The sequence below is a fragment of the Propithecus coquereli genome, unplaced genomic scaffold (assembly GCF_000956105.1).
Source record: "Propithecus coquereli isolate 6110/MARCELLA unplaced genomic scaffold, Pcoq_1.0 Scaffold23, whole genome shotgun sequence".
NCBI classification, from domain to species: Eukaryota; Metazoa; Chordata; class Mammalia; order Primates; family Indriidae; genus Propithecus; species Propithecus coquereli.
In genome coordinates, this window is record NW_012147841.1 from 7,026,728 (window position 1) to 7,036,000 (window position 9,273).

A 9,273-nucleotide genomic window follows, 5' to 3' on the forward strand; every position below is an offset into this window, starting at 1 on the left:
TAACTCCTGCGTTTCACCTTTTAAGCTTCAGTCCCCTTGATTTACTTAAGGTAATTTACGTGCTGTTTCTCTTGTCTCTCTCTCTCTCATCATCCTGTCTTTTCTGCTGATAAATCTCATTCTTTTTCTTCTGCATCTTCTACCTCTTTCCCCTTCCATCCTCTTCATCTTTGGACATTCTGGTCCTTTAGAAAGCTTCCCTGACCTACTCATTCTCAGTTAGACACCATTTCCACTTTGTGTTCCTTTTTCAAAATTTACTATGTTTCTTTCTATTACAAAATTCAACTGTAGTATAATGATCTTTTATGAGTCTCTCTTTATCACTACATGATAAGGTCCTTGCAGGTATTATACATTTTTGTATTTCTAAGAATCCAGCCAAATAGGATACACTTAATAACTGTTTTATGAATGAATGAATCAAACAATCAATCAATTATAAAGGAAGTAATAGTCTATCCAAGGATCTGTAGCCCAGAGATTTGTAGGAAGAAGGAAATATGTCTTGATAAGACGAATAAACATGGTCCACAAATGGATAATTTTATTGCAGCATTATCTATAAGAAAAAATTAAGCAAGCTAAATTACCAACACTGAAAATGTAGTTTAATACATTATACTATATTCATTAGATGGAATATTATACAGCTATTAAAATGTAATTATGAAGACTAAGCAATATATGGAAAATGGTTTATGATTTGTTAAATTTAAAAAAAGACTATAAAATTCCTTCTACATTGATGATTACAACCATATATCAGTATGATTGCTTCTGGGCACAGACTGATTTGGGCATATAAAAATAAAAATCTCTATATTGGAATTTGGAAATACACATGTTTTCTTCTTTTAAAAATAATGTGTCTGAATATTGCTATTATGTTAGTTTTACAATTTTAAAAATATGGTTAAAAATTTACAACAGATCCCCTGAAGTAATGCAGTGAGCTCTAAGCATGCATGTTTGAGAAACAGCAGCTGTCATGAGGGGTGAAGACTCTCTGAGCAAAGATGTGGGTGGTCCGGACCCCAAGAGGCAGGTGCTGGAAGCAGCAGACTCTCTGGTGACATGTCTGCAGGTAAAGCTTCTGGGAGCTACCATGTACAAAAACAGAAACTTGGCTTAGAGAAATGTGTATATATATATGTATACCACATTTTCTTCATCCATTAATCTGTTGATGGATACTTAGTTTGATTCCCTATCTTGGATATTGCTGATAGTACTACAATGATCATGGGAGTTCTGATTTCATTTTGGGGGGGGTTATAACCAGTAGTAGAATTTCTGGATGACATGGGCAGTGCTATTATTCATTGTTGAGGAAACTCTATACTGTTTACCATAGTAGCTGTACTAATTTGTACTTCTACTAACGGAGTATAAGCGTTCCCTTTTCTTCATATCTTCCCAGCTTTTGATATCTTTTGTCTTTTTGATAATGGCTATTCTAACTTTGGAAGGCTGAGACAGGAGGATCATGTGAGGTCAGTTAGAGACCAGCCTGGGCAATGTAGTGAGACTCTCTCTATACAAAAAGTTTTAAAATTAGGCAGGTGTGGTCTTGCCTGCCTGTAGTCTTAGCTACTTGGGAGGCTGAGGCAAGAGGATCACTTGAGCCCAGGAGTTTGAGGCTGCAGTTAACTATGACCGCATCATTGCACTTTAGCCCAGGCAACAGAGTAAGACCCTGTCTCAAAATTTAAAAAGCAAGTTTTGTATAGTAAGTGTTTTTAATTTTTATGAAGTTCAATTTATCATTTTTTCTCTTGTAGCTCAGGGTGTAGGTGTCATATTTAAAACTCTTTGCCTAGTCCAAGTCTTAAATATTTTCTCCTCTATTTTCCTATAAAAGTTTTATAATTTTAGGTTTTATATTTAGGTCTATAATCCATTTTGAGTATATTTTTTATATATTATGCAAGGTATGGATCCAAGTCTTTTTGCTTTCTACAGATGTCAAATTGTTCAGTACCATTTGTTGAAAAGACTACCCTTTCCATTATACATTGATTGCCTTTGCACCATTATCAAATATCAGTTAACTATATTTGTGGGAGTATATTTCGAGACCTTCAGTTCTCTTTCATTGATTTATGCATATTTTTATCTTGGGAAAAAAACAATTTTTCTTTAAAAGCCATTTGGGAGCTGATCTACTGTTTTAGGTTAGATATTTTGAAATTTGTCTTTCATGGTCTCCCTCTTCCATATTAATTATTAAATTGTCTATTTATAGATGCAAAAATTCTCAACAAAGTACTAGCAGACTATATCCAACAGCATATCAAAAAGATAATATACAATGACCATGTGGGTTTTATACCAGGGATACAAGGATCATTTAACATATGCAAATCCATAAATGTGATATATCACATAAACAGAATTAAGGACAAAAACCATATGACCATCTCAAGAGATGCAGAAAATGCATTTTATAAAATTCAGCATCCCTTCACAATAAAAATTTTCAACAATAAGGTCATATACAACAAACTCAAAGCCAACATCATGCCTAATGGAGAAAAGTTTAAAGAATCCCATTTAAGAACTGCAATAAGACAGAGATGCCCACTTTCACCACTGTTATTCAACATAGTACTGGAAGTCCTCCCCAGAACAATCAGGCAAAAGAAATAAATAAAAGGCATCCAAATTGGAAAATAGGAAGTCAAATTATCCCTGTTCACTGATGATATAATCTTATATCTAGAAAAAACTAAAGATTCCACCAAAAAACTCTTAGATTTGATAAATGAATTCAGTAAAATTTCAGGATACAAAATGAATGCACGGAAATCAGTAGCATTTCTATACATCAATAACTATCTAGCCAAGAACCAAATCAAGAAGGCAATCACATTTACAATACATACAGAAAACAATGAAATATCTAGGAATACATTTAGCCAAGGAAGTGAAATATTTCTACAAAGAAAACTACAAAACACTGATGAAAGAAATTATACATGACACAAACAAATGGATATACATCCCATACTCATGGACCAGAAGAAAATGAGTCTATTTCCCAAAGCAATCTATAGGTTCAGTGCAATCTGTAAGTTCAATGTTATTTTTCACAGAATTACAAAAAGACAATTTGAAAATACAGATGGAACCAAAAAAGAGCCTGAATAGCCAAAGTAATCCTAAACAAAAAGAACAAAATTGGAGGCATCACATTGCCTGACTTCAAATTATACTACAAGGCTGTAGTAAAAAAAAAAACCAGGATGGTATTGGTATAAAAATAGACTCATAGATCAATAGAACAAAATAGAGAACCCAGAAATAAAGCCACATATTTGCAGTCAACTGATCTTTGACAAAGTCGACAAGAACATTCACTGGGTAAAGTATACCCTTTTCAATAAATGTTACTGGCGAAATTGGATTACCATATGCAGAAGAATGAAACTGGACTCCTATCTCTCGCCATATACAAAAATCAACTCAATATGGATTACAGAATTGAATTTCAGACCTGAAAATATAAAAATACTAGAATAAAACGTAGGTAAAACTCTTCTGGGCCTTGGTCTAGGTAAATAATTCATGTCTAAGACCTCAAAAACACAGACAAAAACAAGATTAGATAAATGGGACTTAAGTAAAATAACAAGCTCCTGCACAGCAAAAGACACACTCAACAGAGTGAACAGACACTGCAGAATGGGAGAAAATATATACAGATCTAACAGGGACTAACATCCAGAATTTACAAGGAACTCAACAACAACAACAAACCCCACAAATAATCCCATTAAAAATGGGCTAAGGACATGAATAGACATTTTTCAAAAAAGACAAACAAATGTCCAACAAGAATATGAAAAAATGTTCAACATCACTAATAACTGGAGAATTGCAAATTAAAACCACAATGAGATATCATCTTATACCAATCAGAATGGGTATTATTAAAAACACAAAAAAATAAAACATGTTGGCGAGGATGCAGAGAAAAGGGAACTCTTACACACTCTTGGTGGGAATGTAAATTGGTACAGCCTCCATGGAAAACACTATGGTGATTTCTCAAAGAACTAAAAATAGAACTACCATAGGATCCACCGATGTCACTACTGGCTATCTACCCAAAGGAAAAGAAATCATTAAATCAAAAAGATACCTGCACTCATATGTTTATCACAGCATTATTCACAATAGCAAAGATATGATTGTCCACCAACAGAGGATTGGATAAAGAAAATGTGGTATATCGACACAATGAAATACTATTCAGCCATAAAAAAGAATGAAATCCACTCTAGGCCAGGCAACAGAGCGAGACGCTGTCTCAAAAAAAAAAAAAAAAAAAAAGAATGAAATCGTGTCTTTTTCAGAAACATGGATGGACCTCAAGGCCATTATCTTAAGTGAAACAGCTCAGACACAGAAAGACAAATACTGCATGTTCTCATTTACAAGTGGGAGCTAATAATAGGAACACATGGAAGCAGAATGTGAAATGATGAAAAATGGAGATCCAGAGGGGTAGGGAAGTGGGAGCAGTAGATGATGGGAGATTGCTTGGTGGTACAATGTGTGTTGCTTCAGAGATGGATGCACTGAAGGCCTTGATGTCACCACAGTGAAATATATCAATACAGCAAAATTGCACTTGTTCCCCATGAATATATACAAATTAAAAAAATGCAAAAAATAATATAAATTGTCTGTTTAGATGTGAACCCTCTAATCTTCATCTATAATATCTTCATCTATAAATTCTATAAAATGAAGAAAATAAGGTTATTGTGAAAGTAAAAACCATACTTCAAAAGTGCTCAAAAAATGGCAATAGCAACCATTTTCCAATGTATATCTTCCAAGGGTCTGCTATATGCATACGTTGTCATAAAAGGGGCATTTTATTTCTTATCAGAGAAATAAAATGAGATCCTTGTTTTACTCTACCAAAATGATAAAACAATATTCGACATATTGTCTTTCACTGATAAAATGTATTATTTGTGGGAAGAACTTAAAATACCCAGGCCAAGAGGCTTACATAGTTTATTTTTTGCTTCCAAAAATGTTTAGTTGTCATTTTTCTAGAGGAAACGATCCTTAGAAATTTTTATTTGATGTCACCTTTGCATTTCTTCAGAAAGCCTTGAAGAGTGTTAGTAAAACCTGGGGTATCTAGAGGCTGTGCCTGTAATAAGTGGCACTGATACGCCCAGAGTACACAGCTGTTTTGGTGGTGGACCACTGGCTCTGTTCTGTTTGTGTCGATACTGACTCAGGTGATAACCATTTCAATCATTTTACTCTCTATGGAGTTTGAAACGAGATGGCCTTCTACCTTGGCACCAGATATCAGTGAACCTCTCTGCTGTTATACTCCAGTAGCTTGCTAAAGAGAACTGCTGGGATGCCTATTGTGCCCCGGGATTCTTCCAGTAGCTCTTTTTCTGTGATTGGATTCGGTACCATTTTCTATTGTTTGTGGAAGCCCGTGTGAAGGAAAGGAATCCAAGGGTCTATGACTGTTTAGTACCCGGTTCAACTGTGCAAAGCAAAGCAAGGGACACTCCTTGCTTTGGTGTCCAGTTTTCTCAGTTTTTACAGATGAGCAGTGCTATCTCATTGCGGTTTTAATTTGTATTTCCCTGGTGACTGGGGAAGATTGTTTCATTTTTGTAGGCTTAATCAACCTGTGAGTATAAATGAGTTTATGTTAAGAAAAACAGCTTATTATTTTTTGGATCTGTTCTCAACTTGTTCAAGCAGTACTTCAAACTCCTGAAAAGCTCCTTTTGCCCAGGTATTAATAGGAGTCTCTGTTAGGGAATTGCACATGTCATTTTGATCAGCTCCCTTGTAGAGACTAGTACCACTGCTGCGGCTTCCATCTCATGTTGCCGCCTGTGTGCATTGCCTTGCATTCTGGAATCCACTCTCCTTCCACCTGTGTATTTCTGGGTCTTTCTGGAAGCACAGCCTCTTTTTCTGGATATCGTTACACCAGGTGGACCCACCTCTGTCACCTTCTTCCCTCTGAAGTCTCCCATTGGGGATATCATTAATACACTGAGCCCTCGAGGGGCAAAAAAGAAAGACTGTGTCTGAAAACAAAGAAAAAAAGCCACTCTTCCCTTTTTTCTCACAGTTTTTGATGGGAGTCCCAAGGCAGACTGTATGTGCATGTGTTGTACAATGGCTTCAGGTTTATTAGCAATTTGATTTTTCCCTTACAGCTCCTTCTCTCTTACAAAGAGGCCTGTTGTTACCCTATCCCATGAGGTTCCCAGACATCCTCTGACTTGCCTTAATTCCAGTTTTAGTTCATGATTGTACCATCTGCTCCAAAAATATACTTTTAGATTGGTAGAGATTACCTGAAACATGCTTTATTTATATATGGCGTATATATATATATGGCATACACTTTATTATAAGCCAATGAGTTTGTTTTTATAAAAAAGATTCACTTTTAAGATGCAGTGGAGATGGGAAGGTCAGGGGATGGAAGGTTGCAGAGTGAAAGGAGAAATCATTAAAAGTATAAGCAGCTGTTTGCTCTGACACTCACACAATGATGAATGTGTATCATGATGTCTCCTTTGCTTTTTCAGTGACTCACCTCTGCCTAGTACGGAATTCAGAAAGGCCTATGAGAGCTAGCTACCTGGCTTACACAGTAAGTTAGGTATGTGCTTTATAACTCAGTGATTATTTCTCATGCAGTAGCTCAAGGGCTCAGAGATCAAAGAGTAAGCCTCCTTTACTTGATACCAGCTCTACACTGGTTCAACCCAGCTAAGTTGCTTTTAAATTTCGTACTTTTCCCATTGTCACAGAACTGCAAATCCTCCCCAGGGGCCAGGTGCAGGGCAAGCTGACCTAAGCTATACCTTGAGCTACTCTCCAAAGCCGGCCCGCTGAGGTCACCCTTAACCCTGGCTTCCCACACAATCATTCGGAGCTCTCCCGGAGAGCTAACGAAATAGCTATAGTTAGATTTTTCATTTAAAATTTGGCACTGCCTGAAGTCATTCCCATTCCTTCCAACGACTGTTGCCATTATATTAAAAAGAGTAAATTTGCTGCCGCATTACTTACTGCCCAGAAAATCCAGCTGAAACCTGCTACTGCCAAATCTGCAGTTTCAATGCAAGGCCAGAGCCTTTAAATAGCTCCTGCTGGTGAGGATTTTCTGCTCTCTAGAAAAAAAAATTGATAAAGCCTCAGTTTGAAGGATTGGACATGGACCATTAGAAAAAAAAAAAAAATGGTTGTCCCTGTCTCTCTCTCTTTCTGACTGTCCTATTTGTGTAATTCTTAAAGGCAAAGTCTCCTAAGAGTTGTGGTGCTTGGCATCTTCCATCAGAGTCAGGAAATTTTTTGTTACTTACATTTTGCTACAATCCCTCAAGTCCTCCTTTAAAGGCCCATTCTCCACACCTAAAAACTTTATGTTTACAGTCTTTCGAGTTATACAAAGCTATTTATTTAAAAAAAACAAAACAAAAAACAGAGGAAAGAGCAGTAAAGGAATGAAAGTTTTTTTTCTCAGGAGGTCTCCACTTTACATTAGGTCATGGCCTCCTTTTGATATTTAATTAGATCTCATTTATTTCATTTACTTGTTTCATAGCACTGCAAGCAAGAAAGCAGGAAGATACAGAGTGCTTTTTGTTTGTTTCTGTTTTGTTTTCATTCTTATAGCCCTACATTATCTTGGACTTAAACCTTTCCAGAGGATTGGTCCTATGATGTAAGGTGTTGTGGGGAAAATAAGAAATTGATAAGAGAAAATCTTATTTTGATAAAAATGCAATTTTGTGGAAGTTTAAAATTTTGTAGTTAGTAGGATATTAGCGTGTTCCTAAAATACATTCAGAGAATCAAGTCTGACAACTTGATTGTCTAGTTTGCTCACAAACTGGGAGCTACAGAAACTACATTTTAACTCTCTACTATGTCGGTAGGATCATCCCTAACACCTAAGAGTCAGAATACAGAAACACTCCCATCCACTGACATAGACTATGACTTTTGTAGAGAACACTTTTTAAAAGTTTAGGGAAACACTAACCTCCTGAGGTTCCTTGCACCCAGCAGTTTTAGTTTAATTTCTGGAGGCCTTACAGAATATGTTTAACCCCTTTTCCAAAAGAGATTATTTGAAGACCATGTTCATTTCTCCCTGAGGATATTGTGGCATCTTAGATAAATTCCCTATAGCTCTATGAGTCATATACTAAGGCTTGGGGATACCTTTTTACTGCTGTGCTGCGGCTCCTCTCCTTGCCTTTAGGTGTGCTTCCACTGGTCTGTTTCTTGGAGGACTGTCCTTAGGCACTTGGAGACTTTTGCAGGTAAATAGAGAACTACCTGCCTGGGAATTTATTGTCCATGCTCAGGGCCTTTGGGCAATGAGCTACAGATGAGAAAGTTTGAATAGCCAGTTCTCTTGTCTCTGTTCTGGACAACTTTGAGGTATATTTTTCATTGGAGAGCTTCCCTGTAGAATTAACTTGAAGTAGAATTTAAATGAGCCCCCTGCTGGCTTCCAACCCTTCCCTATCCTGCTTCAGGGCACTCTCACTCCGGTCTTTCTCAGAGCACCTCTCTAAAAAAAAACACTTTCACATGAGTCCTCCTGCTGCTTGTAACTTAAGTGCGCTTCTTGATAACTGGACTCAAGACAGTGTGTCTTCCCGTCAATGAGTAGCAATCAAAACAAATGTTAAGCCTATGTATGGTCTAATCAGTGTACGGTAATTTAAAACTAACTGCTAGTTTATTCTAGGCCCTGTGTTCCCACTAGCATAGCCTAAGTTTAATTCTACAGTTAGACAACTATACCATACCATTGATGGCTATCACTGCCAATTGAATCCCTAATAGGATTTTCAGCATGAGCTATTAAAAATTGGAACCCCTTCAGTGGGTCTGAAATAATGGTGAATTCTGTACTTATATTTTGTTTTTGCTTTCATGTCTTTTTAACAATAATGGAGTTTGCTAATATGTAAGCCTGCAATTATATAGATCATAGACTTCCAGTTCTGAACAAACTGTAGACTCAATAACTCAAACACTCTTCCACAACACGTAGACAGGCTACAGCAAATGTAGCAAACATTTTTTTTTGTTTGCTTTTTAGCATTTTGTTTTTCAAGAGGTAATATATTTGCATGGTTTAACAATAAGCACAAAAAACCTTTACAGTAAAGTCTCCCCCTCACCCGCTGTAAAGTTACTCTGATCCTTCCACAGAGATCATAAACATCACCAGTTCAT